The sequence below is a fragment of the Mesoplodon mirus genome (genome assembly GCF_964341445.2).
Source record: "Mesoplodon mirus genome assembly, chromosome: 3".
NCBI lineage: Eukaryota > Metazoa > Chordata > Mammalia > Artiodactyla > Ziphiidae > Mesoplodon > Mesoplodon mirus.
The window spans coordinates 170,556,592-170,576,561 of record NC_138978.1 but is presented as its reverse complement, the minus strand read 5'-3'; the positions used below and the strand labels follow the sequence as shown (position 1 = coordinate 170,576,561).

At 39.9% G+C, this 19,970-nt stretch overlaps 1 long non-coding RNA gene across 1 annotated transcript in view; it reads right to left on the bottom strand.

Annotated features, from left to right (window-relative positions):
• Window positions 1-367: 367 nt before the first annotated feature.
• The window catches only part of LOC309801035, a 79,498-nt gene continuing 59,895 nt past the window's right edge, over window positions 368-19,970 (bottom strand). Inside the window, exon 3 of the long non-coding RNA XR_014293523.1 lies at window positions 368-638. This is a non-coding gene — a long non-coding RNA (uncharacterized lncRNA). The remainder of the gene's footprint in view (window positions 639-19,970) is intronic.

Here is a 19,970-nt window from a genome sequence, read left to right as displayed (position 1 = left end):
GCCACCGCAATGAGAAGCCCGCGCACCGCAACGAAGAGTAGCCCGCTCTCGCCACAACTAGAGAAAGCCTGCACGCAGCAACGAAGACCCGACGCAGCCAAAAATAAATAAATAAATTTATTAAAAAAATAAGATATCAACTTGAGAAATGAAACATTATGAAAGTGTTTGCTTTGTCTTTTATTGAGCCAAATTTTAATTATAATTGCAACTATGTATGAATGGGAATTACCTCATTATCTGAAAATTTACGTAACAGCAAATAAAACATCCTCCACCTCATACATTCTCACAACAGTGTACATGGAATTTAATTTCAGAAATCCTCAAGTCCTGATAGTGGAGAAACTGGGATCTGCTTTAAGAAACTCAGCCCAGCTCTAGTCTGACCGTTCCCGATCAAGTATTTCTGATCAGATCTCACACACAGGGAAGGAACGACCAATCAAGTGACTGACCTGTTGTGCTGCAGTTCAATGGAAGAGGTTGGAAAATCCAGCTAGGGCTCTGACTTGGGCCTTTAAAATGGTTATGGTTCCAGCTGATGCTGAAGCAGTCTCCCTCAGAAGGGGCGGTGAGGAGTCTCTCCATCTCCTCGGTTGAGAATGAAACATAGGTCCCAAGGACGATTCATAATCCTATAACATTTAGAAATATTATTAAAGTCATTTTATCTTCTATCACTTACCGTATAATTCAGGTTTTAAACATAAAATTATAATTTAAATGAAAACTACAGTATTGAGAAGCATTATGAGGCAAACCATATTTCACAAGTTCTTTCAAGGAAATTAAAAATAAACCAGCTGTGGGCTTCACTGGTGGCGCAGTGGTTGAGAGTCCGCCTGCCGATGAAGGCGACACGGGTTCGTGCCCTGGTCCAGGAAGATCCCACATGCCGCAGAGTGGCTGGGCCCGTGAGCCATGGCCGCTGAGCCTGCGCATCCGGAGCCTGTGCTCCGCAACGGGAGAGGCCACAGCACTGAGAGGCCCTCGTACCACAAATAAATACATACATACATACATACATACATACAAAATAATAAAAAAAAAACAGCTGTAAAAGTGTCTTGTTCAACAATAAAATGTGTGCAGGGGGACGAGGGGAAGATGGCGGAAGAGTAAGACATGGAGATCACCTTCCTCCCCACAGATACATCAGAAATACATCTGCACGTGGAACAACTCCTACAGAACACATACTGAACGCTGGCAGAAGACCTCAGACCTCCCAAAAGACAAGAAAGTCCCCACGTACCTGGGTAGGGCAATAGAAAAAAGAAGAAACAGAGACAAAAGAATAGGGACGGGACCTGCACCAGTGGGAGGGAGCTGTGAAGGAGGAAAGGTTTCCACACACTAGGAGGCCCCTTCGCGGGCGGAGACTGCGGGTGGTGGAGGGGGGAGCTTCGGAGCCGTGGAGGAGAACACCGCAACAGGGGTGCGGAGGACAAAGCGGAGAGATTCCCGCACAGAGGATCGGTGCCGACCAGCACTCACCAGCACGAGAGGCTTGTCTGTTCACCCGCCGGGGCGGGCGGGGCTGAGAGCTGAGGCTCGGGCTTCGGTCAGAGCGCAGGGAGCTGACTGGGGTTGGCGGCGTGAACACAGCCTGCAGGGGGTTAGTGCGCCACGGCTAGCCGGGAGGGAGTCCGGGGAAAAGTCTGGACCTGCCGAAGAGGCAGGAGACATTTTCTTCCCTCTTTGTTTTCTGGTGCGCGAAGAGAGGGGATTAAGAGAGCTGCTTAAAGGAGCTCCAGAGGCAGGCGCGAGCCGCGGCTAAAAGGGCGGACCCCAGAGACGGGAATAAGACGCTAAGGCTGCTGCTGCTGCCACCAAGAAGCCTGTGTGTGAGCACAGGTCACGCTCCACACCCCCCTTCCGGTGAGCCTGTGCAGCCCGCCACTGCCAGGGTCCCGGGATCCAGGAACAACTTCGCCAGGAGAACGCACGGCACGCCTCAGACTGGTGCAACGTCACGCCGGCCTCTGACGCAGCAGGCCCGCCCCGCACGCCGTGCCCCTCCCTCCGCCCCCCGCACGCCGTGCCCCTCCCTCCCCCCCCACGCCGTGCCCCCCCGCCCCCACCCCCGCACGCCGTGCCCCTCCCTCCCCCCCCCCCGGCCTGAGTGAGCCAGAGTCACCGAAGCAGCTGCTCCTTTAACCCCGTCCTGTCTGAGCAAAGAACAGATGCCATTCGGCGACCTACACGCAGAGGAGGGGCCAGATCCACAGCTGAGCCCCGGGAGCTGTGCGAACAAAGAAGAGAAAGGGAAATCTCTCCCAGCAGCCTCAGAAGCAGCAAATTAAAGCTCCACAATCAACTTGATGTACCCTGCATCTGTGGAATACATGAATAGACAACAAATCATCCCAAATTGAGGAGGTGGACTTTGAGTACAAGATTTATGATTTTTTCCCCTTTTTGTGAGTGTGTGTGTGTATGCTTCTGGGTGAGATTTTGTCTGTAGAGCTTTACTTCCACGATTTCTCCTAGGGTTCTATCCGTCCGGTTTTTTTTTTTGTTTGTTTTAATTTTTTTCTTAATAATTATTTTTATTTTAATAACTTTATTTTATTTTATCTTACTTTATTTTATTTTACTTTATCTTCTTTCTTTCTTTCTTTTTTCCTTCCTTCCCTCCATCCTTCCTTCCTTCCTTCTTCCCTCCGTCCCTCCCTCTCTCCCTCCCTCCTTTCTTTCTTTCTTTCTTTCTTTCTATCTTTCTACTTCTACTAATTCTTTCTTTCTACTTTCTCTCCCTTTTATTCTGAGGGAGAATGGCTCTTGGATGAAAGGCCTGTGGATGAAAGGCTTTTGGTGCTGCACCCAGGAGTCAGTGCTGTGCCTCTGAGGTGGGAGAGCCAACTTTAGGACACTGATCCACAAGAGACCTCCCAGCTCCATAGAATATCAAATGGCAAAAATCTCCCAGAGATCATCTCAACACCAGCACCCAGCTTCACTCAACGACCAGCAAGCTACGGTGCTGGACACCCTATGCCAAACAACTAACAAGACAGGAACACAAATCCACCCATTAGCAGAGAGGCTGCCTAAAATCATAATAAAGCCACAGACACCCCAAAACACACCACCAGACGTGGACCTGCCCACCAGAAAGACAAGATCCAGCCTCATCCACCAGAGCACAGGCACTAGTCCCCTCCACCAGGAAGCATACACAACGCACTGAACCAACCTTAGCCACTGGGGACAGACACCAAAAACAATGGGAACTACAAACCTGCTGCCTGCAAAAAGGAGACCCCAGACACAGTAAGATAAGCAAAATGAGAAGACAAAAAAACACACAGCAGATGAAGGAGCAAGATAAAAACCCACCAGACCTAACAAATGAAGAGGAAATAGGCAGTCTACCTGAAAAAGAATTCAGAATAATGATAGTAAAGATGAACCAAAATCTTGGAAATAGAATACACAAAATGCAGGAAACATTTAACAAGGACCTAGAAGAACTAAAGATGAAACAAACAATGATGAACAACACAATAAATGAAATTAAAAATACTCTAGATGGGATCAATAGCAGAATAACTGAGGCAGAAGAACAGATAAGTGACCTGGAAGATAAAATAGTGGAAATAACTACTGCAGAGCAGAATAAAGAAAAAAGAATGAAAAGAACTGAGGACAGTCTCACAGACCTCTGGGACAAAATAAAACGCACCAACATTCGAATTATAGGGGTTCCAGAAGAAGAAGAGAAAAAGAAAGGGACTGAGAAAATATTTGAAGAGATTATAGTTGAAAACTTCCCTAATGTGGGAAAGGAAATAGTTAATCAAGTCCAGGAAGCACAGAGAGTCCCATACAGGATGAATCCAAGGAGAAATATGCCAAGACACATATTAATCAAACTGTCAAAAATTAAATACAAAGAAAACATATTAAACAGGAAGGGAAAAACAACAAATAACACACAAGGGAATCCCCATAAGGTTAACAGCTGATCTTTCAGCAGAAACTCTGAAAGCCAGAAGGGACTGGCAGGACATATTTAAAATAATGAAGGAGAAAAACCTGCAACCAAGATTACCCTACCCAGCAAGGATCTCATTCACATTTGATGGAGAAATTAAAATCTTTACAGACAAGTTAAAGCTGAGAGAGTTCACCACAAAACCAGCTTTACAACAAATGCAAAAGGAACTTTTCTAGGCAAGAAACACAAGAGAAGGAAAAGACCTACAATAACAAATGCAAAACAATTAAGAAAATGGGAATAGGAACATAAATATCGATAATTACCTTAAATGTAAATGGACTAAATGATCCCACCAAAAGACACAGATTGGCTGAATGGATACAAAAACAAGAACCTATATAGGCAGTCTACAAGAGACCCACTTCAGACCTAGAGACACATACAGACTGAAAGTAAGGGGATGGAAAAAGATATTCCATGGAAATGGAAACCAAAAGAAAGCTGGAGTAGCAATTCTCATATCAGACAAAATAGACTTTAAAATAAAGACTATTAGAAGAGACAAAGAAGGACACTACATAATGATCAAGGGATCAATCCAAGAAGAAGATATAACAATTGTAAATATTTATGCACCCAACATAGGAGCACCTCAATACATAAGGCAAATACTAACAGCCATAAAGGGAAATCGACAGTAACACATTCATAGCAGGGGATTTTAACACCCCACGTTCACCAATGGACAGATCATCCAAAATTAAAATAAATAAGGAAACACAAGCTTTAAATGATACGTTAAACAAGATGGACTTAATTGATATTTATAGGACATTCCATCCAAAAACAACAGAATACACATTTTTCTCAAGTGCTCATGGAACATTCTCCAGGATAGATCATATCTTGGGTCACAAATCAAGCCTTGGTAAATTTAAGAAAATTGGAATTGTATCAAGTATCTTTTCCGACCACAACGCTATGAGACTAGATATCAATTACAGGAAAAGATCTGTAAAAAATACAAACACATGGAGGCTAAACAATACACTACTCAATAACGAAGTGATCACTGAAGAAATCAAAGAGGAAATAAAAAAATACCTAGAAACAAATGACAATGGAGACACGACGACCCAAATCCTATGGGATGTAGCAAAAGTAGTTCTAAGAGGGAAGTTTATAGCAATAGAGTCCTACCTCAAGAAACAGGAAACATCTCGAATAAACAACCTAACCTTGCACCAAAAGGAATTAGAGAAAGAAAAACAAAAACACCCCACAATTAGCACAAGGAAAGAAATCATAAAAATCAGATCAGAAAAAAATGAAAAACAAATGAAGGAAACGATAGCAAAGATCAATAAAACTAAAACCTGGTTCTTTGAGAAGATAAACAAAATTGAAAAACCATTAGCCAGACGCATCAAGAAAAAAAGGGAGAAGAGTCAAATCAACAGAATTAGAAATGAAAAAGGAGAAGTAGAAATGAAAAAGGAGAAGTAACAACTGACACTGCAGAAATACAAAAGATGAGAGATTACTACAAGCAACTCTATGCCAATAAAATGGACAACCTGGAAGAAATGGACAAATTCTTAGAAATGCACAACCTGCCAAGACTGAATCAGGAAGAAATAGAAAATATGAGCAGACCAATCACAAGCACTGAAATTGAAACTGTGATTAAAAATTTTCCAACAGGGCTTCCCTGGTGGCGCAGTGGTTGAGAGTCCGCCTGCCGATGCAAGGGACACAGGTTCGTGCCCCGGTCCGGGAAGATCCCACATGCCGCGGAGCGGCTGGGCCCATGAGCCATGGCTGCTGAGCCTGAGCGTCCAGAGCCTGTGCTCCGCAACAGGAGAGGCCACAACAGTGAGAGGCCCACGTACAGAAAAAAAAAAAAAAAATTTCCAACACACAAAAGCCCAGAACCAGATGCCTTCACAGGCAAATTCTATCAAACATTTAGAGAAGAGCTAACACGTATCCTTCTCAAACTCTTCCAAAATATAGCAGAGGGAGGAACACTCCCAAACTCATTCTACCAGGCCACTATCACCCTGATACCAAAACCAGACAAGGATGTCACAAAGAAAGAAAACTACAGGCCAATATCACTGATGAACATAGATGCAAAAATCCTCAACAAAATACTAGCAAACACAATCCAACACCACATTAAAAGGATCATACACCATGATAAGTGGGGTTTATTCCAGGAATGGAAGGATTCTTCAATATATGCCAATCAATCAACGTGATACACCATATTAACAAATTGAAGGAGAAAAACCATATAATCATCTCAATACATGCAGAGAAAGCTTTCAAAAAAATTCAACACCCATTTATGACAAAAACCCTGCAGAAAGTAGGCATAGAGGGAACTTTCCTCAACATAATAAAGGCCATATATGACAAACCCACAGCCAACATCGCCCTCAATGGTGAAAAAGTGCAACCATTTCCACTAAGATCAGGAACAAGACAAGGCTGCCCACTCTCACCACTCTTACTCAACTTAGTTTTGGAAGTTTTAGCCACAGCAATCAGAGAAGAAAAGGAAATAAAAGGATTCCAAATTGGAAAAGAAGAAGTAAAGCTCTCACTGTTTGCAGATGACATAATACTATACAGAGAGAATCCTAAAGATGCTACCAAAAAACTACTAGAGCTAATCAATGAATTTGGTAAAGTAGCAGGATACAAAATTAATGCACAGAAATCTCTGGCATTCCTGTACACTAATGATGAAAAATCTGAAAGTGAAATCAAGAAAACACTCCCATTTACCATTGCAACAAAAAGAATAAAATATCTAGGAATAAACCTACCTAAGGAGACAAAAGACCTATATGCAGAAAATTATAAGACACTGATAAAAGAAATTAAAGATGATACAAATAGATGGAGAGATATACCATGTTCCTGGATCAGAAGAATCAATATTATGAAAATGACTCTACTACCCAAAGCAGTCTACAGATTCAATGCAATCCCTATCAAACTACCACTGGCATTTTTCACAAAACTAGAACAAAAAATTTCAAAATTTCTTTGGAGAAACAAAAGACCCCGAATAGCCAAAGCAATCTTGAGAATGAAAAACAGAGCTGGAGGAATCAGGCTCCCTGACTTCAGATTATACTACAACAGTACAGTAATCAACACGGTATGGTACTGGCACAAAAACAGAAAGATAGATCAATGGAACAGGATAGAAAGCCCAGAGATAAACCCACGGACATATGGTCAACTTATTTTTGATAAAGGAGGCAGGAATGTACAGTGGAGAAACGACAGCCTCTTCAATAAGTGGTGCTGGGAAAACTGGACAGGGACATGTAAAAGTATGAGATTAGATCATTCCCTAACACCATACACAAAAATAAGCTCAAAATGGATTAAAGACCTAAGTGTAAGGCCAGAAACTATCAAACTCTTAGAGGAAAACACAGGCAGAACACTCTATGACATCAATCACAGCAAGATCCTTTTGGACCCACCTCCTAGAGAAATGGAAATAAAAACAAAGATAAACAAATGGGACCTAATAAAACTTCAAGGCTTTTGCACAGCAAAGGAAACCATAAACAAGACAAAAGACAACCCTAAGAATGGGAGAAAATATTTGCAAATGAAGCAACTGACAAAGGATTAATCTCCAAAATTTATAAGCAGCTCAGGCAGCTCAACAGCAAAAAAACAAACAACCCAATCCAAAAATGGGCAGAAGACTTAAACAGGCATTTCTCCAAAGAAGATATACAGACTGCCAACAAACACATGAAAGAATGCTCAACATCATTAATCATTAGAGAAATGCAAATCAAAACTACAATGAGATATCACCTCACACCAGTCAGAATGACCATCATCAAAAAATCTAGAAACAATAAATGCTGGAGAGGGTGTGGAGAAAAGGGAACACTCTTGCACTGCTGGTGGGAATGTGAATTGGTACAGCCACTATGGAGAACAGTATGGAGGTTCCTTAAGAAACTAAAAATAGAACTACCATATGACCCAGCAATCCCACTACTAGGCATATACCCTGAGAAAACCATAATTCAAAGAGAGTCATGTACCAAAATGTTCATTGCAGCTCTATTTACAATAGCCAGGAGATGGAAATAACCTAAGTGTCCATCATCGGATGAATTGATAAAGAAGATGTGGCACATATATACAATGGAATATTACTCGGCCATAAGAAGAAATGAAATTGAGCTATTTGTAATGAGGTGGATGGGCCTAGAGTCTGTCATACAGAGTGAAGTAAGTCAGAAAGAGAAAGACAAAATACTGTATGCTAACACATATATATGGAATTTAAAAAATGTCATGAAGAACCTAGGGGTAAGACGGGAATAAAGACATAGACCTACTAGAGATTAGACTTGAAGATATGGGGAGTGGGAAGAGTAAGCTGTGACAAGGCGAGAGAAAGTCATGGACATATATACACTACCAAACGTAAAATTGATAGCTAGTGGGAAGCAGCTACATAGCACAGGGAGATCAGCTCGGTGCTTTGTGACCACCTAGAGGGGTGGGATGGGGAGGGTGGGGGGGAGGGTGACACAAGAGGGAAGAGATATGGGAACATATGTATATGTATAACTGATTCACTTTGTTGTAAAGCAGAAACTAACACACCATTGTAAAGCAATTATACTCCAATAAAGATGTAAAATAAAATAAAATAAAATGTGTTCAAAGCTCAGCATTACAATTAGATACTTCTGTTATGCAGTTTCTGAAGATTTATCTTTCCAAAAGGAAATCTTCCAAGTGAAGGGGGGAAGTCACTTTTAAAAAAGGAGTAAGCTTCAGAGATTGTATTTTCTAGTTGAATAACAGTATGTGCATATAATAAGACGAAATAAATAAGCTCAAAAACATTATTTTCTTGGACTCCTCTTATGCATACAAGTTCTAACAGCCTCTCCACATTGAGCTCACTATAGTTCTTCAAGCCAACTCTTTGAGTCTTCATGGGAGTAGTAATCTGAGCACCTACCATTCACTCTGTAGGACAGAAACAGAACTATATTCACACCCACAAATCCATTACAGTCATTTGACCTTACTTTACTTGTACCAGGCAATCTGGCCTCCCTCAGCCACCCTCAGTTAACTTTCAGGTACCTGGCACATGAAAAACAGGCAAAAAATCAGATGTAATGGTTCACTGGCAGCAGCCAAAATAATAACAGACAAAAGCAGAAAAGACAAGCAACCAAGAAGGAAGACAAGCAGAGGCAGGAGCTCCAACTAAAACAGCAGAGTCCTCTAGAGTGGTGTGGGAGAATTAAAATAACCTTTCTTGGCATTTTTGGAAATTTTGAGTTTTATTTTATTTAGTTTTTTTACAGCAGGTTCTCATTAGTTTTCCATTTTATACATATTAGTGTATATATGTCAATCCCAATCTCCCAATTCATCCCACCACCACCACCACTTCCCCCACCGCCTTCCCTGCTTGGTGTCCTTACATTTGTTCTCTACATCTGTGACTCTATTTCTGCCCTGCAAACTGGTTCATCTGTACCATTTTTCTAGATTGCACATATATGCATTAATATAAAATATTTGTTTTTCTCTTTCTGACTTACTTTACTTTGTATGACAGTCTCTAGATCCATCCACATCTCTACAAATGACCCAACTGTGTTCCTTTTTAAGGCTGAGTAATATTCCATTGTATATATGTACCACATCTTCTTTATCCATTTGTTTGTCGATGGACATTTAGATTGCTTCCATGACCTGGCTATTGCAAATAATGCAGCAATGAACGTTGAGGTGCATGTGTCTTTTTGAATTATGGTTTTCTCTGCGTATATGCCCAGTAGTGGGATTGCTGGGTTATATGGTAATTCTAATTTTAATTTTTTAAGGAAGATCCATACTGTTCTCCATAGTGGCTGTATCAATTTACATTCCCACAAAAAGTGCAAGAGGGTTCCCTTTTCTCCACATCCTCTCCGGCATTTGTTGTTTCTAGATTTTTTGATGATGGCCATTCTAACTGGTGTGAGGTGATACCTCATTGTAGTTTTGATTTGCTTTTCTATAATAATTAGTGATGTTGAGCAGCTTTTCATGTGCTTCTTGGCCATCTCTATGTCTTCTTGGGAGAAATGTCTATTTAGGTCTTCTGCCCATTTTTGGATTGGGTTGTTTGTTTTTTTAATATTGAGCTGCATGAGCTGTTTATATATTTTGGAGATTAATCCTTTGTCCATTGATTTGTTTGCAAATATTTTCTCCCAATCTGAGGATTGTCCTTTCGTCTTGTTTGTACTTTGCTTTGCAAAAGGTTTTAAGTTTCATTAGGTCCCTTTGTTTATTTTTGTTTTCATTTCCATTACTCTAGGAGGTGGGTCACAAAAGATCTTGCTGTGATTTATGTCAAAGAGTGTTCTTCCTATGTTTTCCTCTAAGAGTTTTATACTGTCCAGTCTTACATTTAGTTCTCTAATCCATTTTGTGTTTATTTTTGTGTAGGGTGTTAGGGAGTGTTCTAATTTCATTCTTTTCCATGTAGCTGTCCAGTTTTCCCAGCACCACTTATTGAAGAGACTGCCTCTTCTCCATTGTATATCCTTGCCTCCTTGGTCATACATTAGTTGACCATAGGTGCATGGCTTTATCTCTGGGCTTTCTATCCTGTTCCATTGATCTACATTTCTGTTTTTGGGCCAGTACCATATTGTCTTGATTCCTGTAGCTTTGTAGTATAGTCTGAAGTCAGGGAGTCTGATTCCTCCAGCTCTGTTTTTTCCCTCAAGACTGCTTGGGCTATTTGGGGTCTTTTGTGTCACCATACAAATTTTAAGATTTTTTTGTTCTAGTTCTGTAAACAATGCCACTGGTAATTTAATAGGGATTGCATTGAATCTGTAGATTGCTTTGGGTAGTATAGTGATTTTCACAATATTGATTCTTCCAATCCAAGAATGTGGTACATCTCTCCATCTGTTTCTGTCATCTTTTATTTCTTTCATCAGTGTCTTATAGTTTTCTGAGAACAGGGCTTTTACGTCCTTAGGTAGGTTTATTCCTAGGTAGTTCATTCTTTTTGTTACAATGGTGAGTGGGATTGTTTTCTTAATTTCTCTTTCTGGTATTTTGTTGTTAGTGTATAGGAATGCAAGAGATTTCTGTGCATTAATTTTGTATCCTGCAACTTTACCAAATTCATTGATTAGCTCTAGTAGTTTTCTGGTGGCATCTTCAGGATTCTCTATGTATAGTATCATGTCATCTGCAAACAGTGACAATTTTACTTCGTTTCCAATTTGTATTCCTTTTATTTCGTTTTCTTCTCTGATTGCCATGGCTAGGACTTCCAAAACTATGTTGAACAAGAGTGGTGAGAGTGGACATCCTTGTCTTGTTCCTGATCTTAGAGGAAATGTTTTCTATTTTTCATCATTGAGAATGATGTTTGCTGTGGGTTTGTCATATATGACCTTTATTATGTTGAGGTAGGTTCCCTCTATGCCCACTTTCTGAAGCATTTTTATCATAATTAGGTGTTGAATTTTGTCAAAAGCTTTTTCTGCATTTATTGAGATGATCATATGTTAATATGCTGTATCACATTGATTGATTTGTGTATATTGAAGAATGCTTGCATCCCTGGGACAAATCCCACTTGATTGGGCTTCCCTGGTGGCGCAGTGGTTGAGAGTCTGCTTGCCGATGCAGGGGACACGAGTTTGTGCCCCGGTCCGGGAGGATCCCACATTCCACGGAGTGGCTGGGCCCGTGAGCCATGGCTGCTGAGCCTGCGCATCCGGAGCCTGTGCTCCACAATGGGAGAGGCCACAACAGTGAGAGGCCCACATACCGCAAAAAAAAAAAAAAAAAAAAAAATCCCACTTGATCATGGTATATGATCCTTTTAATGTGTTGTTGGACTCTGTTTGCTAACATTTTGTTGAGGATTTTTCCATCTATATTCATGAGTGATACTGGTCTGTAATTTTCTTTTTTTATAGTATCTTTATTTGGTTTTGGTATCAGGGTGATGGTGGTCTCATAGAATGAGTTTGGAAGTGTTCCTTCCTCTGCACATTTTTGGAAGAGTTTGAGAAAGATGGGTGTTAGCTCTCCTCTAAATGTTTGATAGAATTCACCTGTGAAGCTATCTGGTCCAGGACTTTTGTTTGTTGGAAGATTTTTAATCACAGTTTCAATTTCATTACTTGTGATTGGTCTGTTCATATTTTCTATTTCTTCCTGGTTCAGTCTTGGAAGGTTATACCTTTCTAAGAATTTATCCATTTCTTCCAGGTTGTCATAGTGTTGCTTGTAGTAGTCTCTTATGATGCTTTGTATTTCTGCAGTGTAACTTCTCCTTTTTCATTTCTAATTTTATTGATTTGAGTCCTCTCCCTCTTCTTCTTGATGAGATTGGCTAAAGGTTTATCGGTTTTGTTTATCTTCTCAAAGAACCACCTTTTAGTTTTATTGATCTTTGCTATTGTTTTCTTTGTTTCTATTTCAATTATTTCTGCTCTGATCTTTATGATTTCTTTCCTTCTACTAACTTTGGGTTTTGTTTGTTCTTCTTTCTCTAGTTCCTTTAGGTGTAAGATTAGATTGTTTATTTGAGATTTTTCTTGTTTCTTGAGGTAGGCTTGTATTGCTATAAACTTCTCTCTTATAACTGCTTTTGCTGCATCCCATAGGTTTTGGATCATCCTGTTTTCATTGTAATTTGTCTCTAGGTATTTTTTGATTTCCTCTTTATTTCTTCAATTATCTCTTGGCTATTTAGTAACGTATTGTTTAGCCTCCATGTGTTTGTGTTTTTTACGTTTTTTTCCCTGTAATCCCATAGTGTTGTGGTCGGAAAAGATGCTTGATATGATTTCAATTTTCTTAAACTTACTGAGGCTTGATTTGTGACCCAAGATATGATCTATCCTGGGGAATGTTCTGTGTGCATTTGAGAAGAAAGTGAAATCTGCTGTTTTTGGATGGAATGTCCTATAAATATCAATTAAATCTATCTGGTCTATTGTGTCATTAAAAGCTTGTGTTTCCGTATTAATTTTCTGTCTGGATGATCTGTCCATTGGTGTAAGTGAGGTATTAAATTCCCCCACTATTATTGTGTTACTATAGATTTCCTCTTTTATAGCTGTTAGCAGTTGCCTTATGTATTGAGGTGCTCCTATTTTGGGTGCATATATATTTATAATTGTTATATCTTCTTCTTGGATTGATCCCTTAATCATTATGTAATGTCCTTCCTTGTCTCTTGTAATGTTTTTTATTTTAAAGTCTATTTTATCTGATATGAATATTGCTACTCCAGCTTTCTTTTGATTTCCATTTGCATGGAGTATCTTTTTCCATCCCCTCACTTTCAGTCTGTATGTGTCCCTAGTCTGAAGTGGGTCTCTTGTAGACAGCATGTATATGGGTCTTGTTTTTGTATCCATTCAGCGAGCTTGTGTCTTTTGGTTGGAACATTTAATCCATTCATGTTTACGGTAATTATTGATATGTATGTTCCTATGACCATTTTCTTAATTGTTATGGGTTTGTTTTTGTCTGACCTTCTCTACTCTTGTGTTTCCCACTTAGAGAAGTTCCTTTAGCGTTTGTTGTAGAGCTGGTTTGAGGTGCTGAATTCTCTTAGCTTTTGCTTGTCTGTAAAACTTTTGATTTCTCCCTTGAATCTGAATGAGATCCTTGCCAGGTAGAGTAATCTTGGTTGCAGGTTCTTCCCTTTCATCACTTTAAGTATATCATGCCACTCCCTTCTGGCTTGTAGAGTTTCTGCTGAGAAATCAGCTGTTAACCTTATGGGAGTTCCCTTGCATGTTATTTGTCATTTTTCCCTTGCTGCTTTCAATAATTCTTCTTTGTCTTTATTTTTTGCCAATTTGATTACTATGTGTCTTGGCGTGTTTCTCCTTGGGTTTATCCTCTGTGGGACTCTCTGTGCTTCCTAGACTTGAGTGGCTATTTCCTTTCCCATATTAGGGAAGTTTTTGTGTCTAATGTCTTCGAATATTTTCTCGGGTCCTTTCTGTCTCTCTTCTCCTTCTGGGACCCTATAATGTGAATGTTGTTGCATTTAATGTTGTCCCAGAGGTCTCTTAGACTGTCTTCATTTCTTTTCATTCTTTTTTCTTTATTCTGTTCTGCAGCACTGAATTCCACCATTCTGTCTTCCAGGTCATTCATCCGTTCTTCTCCCTCAGTTATTCTGCTATTGATTCCTTCTAGTGTATTTTTCATTTCAGTTATTGTATCATTCGTCTCTATTTGTTTGTTCTTTAATTATTCTAGGTGTTTGTTCTTTAATTCTTCTAGGTCTTTGTTAAACATTTCTTGCATCTTCTCGATCTTTGTCTCCATTCTTTTTCCAAGGTCCTGGATCACCTTCACTATCATTATTCTGAATTATTTTTCTGGAAGTTTGCCTATCTCCACTTCATTTAGTTTTTTTTTTCTGGGGTTTTATCTTGTTCCTTCATCTGGTACAAAGTCCTCTGCCTTTTCATTTTGTCTATCTTTCTGTGAATGTCCACTCCCCATAACCTTTGAGAACACCACTAACTTGAAAGACAGAAAACCAGTCAACCACAGTAACACAGCTTTCTGGGTCCAATCAGCTGAGGGCGTCCGAGTCTCTCCAGCAGTGGTTTTGGAGCAACACACTGAATTACAGCCTGGACTGTACTCAAGCCTAAATCATCTTCCTTTTTTTTTTTTTTTTTTTGGTTGGGCAGCGTTTTGTTTTGTTTTTTGGCCTCACTGCCTGGCTTGTGGGATGTTAGTTCCCTGACCAGGGATCAAACCCTGGCCCTGGCAGTGAAAGTGCTGAGTCCTAACCCCTGGACTGCCAGGGAATTCCTGGATTAAATCATCTTCTGAGAGGAAATTTGGTTTCTGGAAGCAGCTAAAAATCATTTAGAACTCAATATGGGTGTATGAGATGTAAAGAGAAACTGAGAAATTTCCTTTTGATTGAAAACAAAACATGATATAAATAATGAATCTGATTTGCTTTTGTGATTCCAAACAATGTGTCTGAAAAATGGAGAAAGAGCAAAAGAATGAAGAATGAAAACCTAAAAAGTGACTAGAACAAGAAGCTTTTATACTTTTTAGACAAGGAGAAAATAAATTTGTGAAGAGTTGACAAGGCAGAGGGGTTTGGGCTACGGGTAGTAAATGGTGAAAAAGTAACCAGGAAGACAAGGGTTAGTTTGACATGGTTTGTAAGGTTTCTCAGCCCCAAATTTCCTATTTTTGGTGATAAGAACATCTTCCTTCCTCCTGGTACAGGGAGGGTACCTTTCACATGGAAGTTTTATGATCTGTTTCAGGGGAGAACTTGGGGATGGGGGGTGTCATAGTGATTTTCCTGCTCCTGCTGTTGTCTCAAACTCTTTCAGCTTAAGATATTCAGTATGCCAAGGTGCCATATTTTGGGGTAGCATGCCCTGAACTCTGTCATCACATTTTGTGCCACACATTTGTTAGAAGACCACAGGTACACAGGATAGAATGAAAGTTTCCTGCTCACACTTCTTAAGAAAAATCACACAAAACACAGTAATGAGGCCAAGATGATACCTGCCTGCCCTTTCACTGTCACACTGAAGCATTGTTTAACAATCCTCTCAAGGATTATTTTATTTTCTAAGAGAAGTTACCATTTCCTGAATTTTCTATTTACTATTTCTTTATTTTTTTATTATTTATTTTTTTATTTTGGCTGGACCAGGTCTTAGTTGCAGCATGCGGGCTTCTTAGTTGCAGCCTGCAGGATCTAGTTCCCTCACTAGGGATCGAACCTGGGCCCCCTGCATTGGAAGGTGAAGTCTTAACCACTGGACCACCAGGGAAGTCCCCTCTATTTACTGTTAATTAGGGACTCAGATTCTGTGAAATTATGTTAACTTATAGATTTATGTCCAATAAAGTTACAAATGATTCTCTAGTAGAAGAGATAATCCCAATGGTTGTATTCTAATGCCCTGTTAAATATGACTCAGTTTTGTTTCTAACCTAGATAATTTATTCTAACCATTCTTTATTAAACTGCCTATAAATACTCAGTTCCTTAAATGCTCTTTGAACCGGCTTTACATACTGATTCCCTCACTAATAAATGAGATGATTAAATCTTTGACATGGGCTCAGTTTATGTTTGCAAAAAAAAGTTACGTTTTTAACTTCTGAAAATCACACTTTCACACTCTAGAAGTGAGTGAACCATTTACAAGAACTCATCTAAATAAGTCTTTTTCACAGTGAAATCTGGTAAGAAGTGCTTTCTTGGCACCTACTACTGCTTAAGTCGTGAGCAGCATGATATGAGTACTCAGTTTTCCTGGGTCTCTCCCATGTATATGTTATTAAACTTTTGTTTGATTTTCTTCTGTTAATCTGTCTCATGTCAGTTTAATTCTCAGACCAGCCAGGAGAGCCTAAAGGAGAGATGAAATCCACGCCCCCCTCCACCAACTGAAGACTCAGTGGAAATGCCCACTGAGCATGCAGCACAATGAATTAAAAAAACCTCAAAGTGAGGCATGGTGGAGTTGTCTTAGACACATGAGGTTTGAGCAGCTGTTACAAATACCAGTGCAAATATCACATAAATAGTTCGATACAGGAGTCCAGAGCTCAGGGGAGAAGTCAGGCTTGTGATGAAAATTGGAATGCATTAGCTTGTAAAAAGTATTTGAAGCCAAAACATTGAATAAAATAACCTACGAAGAGTTAAATAGAAAAGAGGAGAAGGGGGACTTCCCTGGTGGCACAGTGGTTGAGAATCCGCCGGCCAGTGCAGGGGACACGGGTTCAATCCCTGGTCTGGGAAGATCCCACATGCCGTGGAGCAACTAAGCCCTTGAGACACAACTACTGAGCCTGCACTCTAGAGCCCACGTCCCACAACTACTGAAGCCCGCGTGTGAGCACGTGCTCTACAACAAGAGAAGCCACCGCAATGAGAAGCCCACACACCGCACCAAAGAGTAGCCTCCCGCTCACTGCAACTAGAGAAAGCCCAAGCGCAGCCAAAAATTAATTAATTAATTTATTTATTTATTTTTAAAAAGAAAAAAAAAGGAGAGGGGAAAAGGAGAAACAGAAAAGAGAGATGGGAAGAGACTAGGTCTCAGAGCAGAGTCCTACAGAGGAGATAAATGCTATGTCTCAGGGAACTGGAGAAAAGAGTACTTCAGAAGGTGAGCAAGATCAACTGTATCAAAGGCAACCAGGATGGAGGGAAATAGGAGTACAGAGGAGATTTGATTGTTGGATTTACTGAGTTGGAGAGCACAAGTGACCTTAGTAAGAACTGCACACCTTTTAGAAGCATTAATTTTTTCAAGGATAGTGGGATAGAAAAACATGTGGGATATTAATAATTTAAGTGCCAAAAAATGTAAAACACTGTTTTAGTATTAAAATAAATGTGGACAATTTATGGAACAGAATACAGTATTTGCATTAATTTTTGAGATAAATCAGGAGACTTCAAAGAAATTGGGCCATGTGAGGGCTTTGCTGCCTTATGTTCCTTCTCTCCCAAACCTCACAGAAGTATTTTGCTCAGTGCCCAGGGCTGCCCAGACTTAGTAATATTAAAGTATTAATATTATACTTCTGTGGGAAACTTTGAGAAGTCCCACCTAAAACATGAATACATTAACAAATAGCTCCCCCTTGTGACTCAATTTTTAGAGAAGTCTTCAAAAGCCACACTGCTATATTTAAAATAGATAACCAACAAGGACCTACTGTATAGCACAGGGAATGCTGCTCAATATTCTGTAATAACCTAAATGGGAAAGGAATTTGAGAATGAATAGATACATATATATTTATAACTGAATCATTTGCTGTACACCTGAAACTAACACAACATTGTTAATCAACTATGCTCCAATAAAAAATAAAAATTCAAAAAAAAAGAAAAGAAAAGAATATTTGGGGTGAAATATTTAAAAAGTCACATCTTTGGAAAAAAAAAAAGGTCACCCTTTGGGAGACAAGATTGATAAACAAGCCGGAGCACATTTGGTGAATCCTCATGCAGAATTGATGGATCCAATTCACATACTGCTAATCTTGGGCAGCCTCCTGTCACTGTAGACTGTATTAATGTCTACTAAGTATCTGAGGAAATTTTCCCGTAGAGCTTTCTGAGAAGTCATTTACTGTTTACATTCAATTAAATGAATCGTATGCCTGTTTTTCAGCGGGGGTCACAACAATGAAGGGATTGGACTAGATCAGTGGTTTTTAACTTTGATGTTATCTACTTCAGGGGATCAAAGATAATTTAGTGGGAGGAAAACACTAAAGCATGGCTTCCCCGCAACCCAACCCACACTGCTGCTTTTTATCATTATTTATTCTAACATCTTTATTGGAGTATAATTGCTTTACAATGGTGTGTTACTCTCTGCTTTATAACAAACTGAATCAGTTATACATATACATATGTTCCCATCTCTTCCCTCTTGCGTCTCCCTCCCTCCCACCCTCCCTATCCCACCCCTCTAGGTGGTCACAAAGCCCCGAGCTGATCTACCTGTGCTATGGGGCTGCTTCCCACTAGCTATCTATTTTATGTTGGGTAGTGCATATATGTCCATGCCACTCTCTCACTTTGTCCCAGCTTACCCTTTCCCCTTCCCATATCCTCAAGTCCATTCTCTAGTAGGTGTGTGTCTTTATTCCCCTCTTACCCCTAGGTTCATCATGACATTTTCTTTTCTTAGATTCCATATATATGTGTTAGCATACAGTATTTGTCTTTCTCTTTCTGACTTACGTCACTCTGTATGACAGACTCTAGGTCCATCCACCTCACTACAAATAACTCAGTTTCATTTCTTTTAATGGCTGAGTAATATTCCATTGTATATATGTGCCACATCTTCTTTATCCATTCATCTGACGAAGGACACTTAGGTTGCTTCCATCTCCTGGCTATTGTAAATAGAGTGGCAATGAACATTTTGTATATGAATCTTTTTGAATTATGGTTTTCTCAGGGTATATGCCCAGTCGTGGGATTGCTGGGTCATATGGTAGTTCTATTTGTAGTTTTTTAAGGCACCTCCATATTGTTCTCCATAGTGGCTGTACCAATTCACATTCCCACCAGCAGTCCAAGAGTGTTCCCTTTTCTCCACACCCTCTTCAACATTTATTGTTTCTAGATTTTTTGATGATGGCCATTCTGACTGGTGTGAGATGATATCTCATTTTAGTTTTAATTTGCATTTCTCTAAATATTAATGATGTTGAGCATTCTTTCATGTGTTTGTTGACAATCTGTATATCTTCTTTGGAGAAATGTCTATTTAGGTCTTCTGCCTATTTTTGGATTGGGTTGTTTGTTTTTTTGTTATTGAGCTGCATGAGCTGCTTATAAATTTTGGAGATTAATCCTTTGTCAGTTGCTTCATTTGCAAATATTTTCTCCCATTCTGAGGGTTGTCCTTTGGTCTTTTTTATGGTTTCCTTTGCTGTGCAAAAGCTTTTAAGTTTCATTAGGTCCCATTTGTTTACTTTTGTTTTTATTTCCATTTCTCTAGGAGGTGGGTCAAAAAGGATCTTGCTGTGATTTATGTCATAGAGTGTTCTGCCTATGTTTTCCTCTAAGAGTTTGATAGTTTCTGGCCTTACATTTAGGTCTTTAATCCATTTTGAGCTTATTTTTGTGTATGGTGTTAGGGAGTGTTCTAATCTCATATATATATATATTTTTTTTTTTTGCAGTATGCGGGCCTCTCACTGTTGTGGCCTCTCCCGTTGTGAGGCACAGTCTCTGGACATGCAGGCTCAGCTGCCATGGCTCTCACGGGCCTAGCTGCTCCGCGACATGTGGGATCCTCCTGGACTGGGGCACAAACCCGTGTCCCCGGCATTGGCAGGCGGACTCCCAACCACTGGGCCACCAGGGAAGCCCTAATCTCATACTTTTACATGTACCTGTCCAGTTTTCCCAGCACCA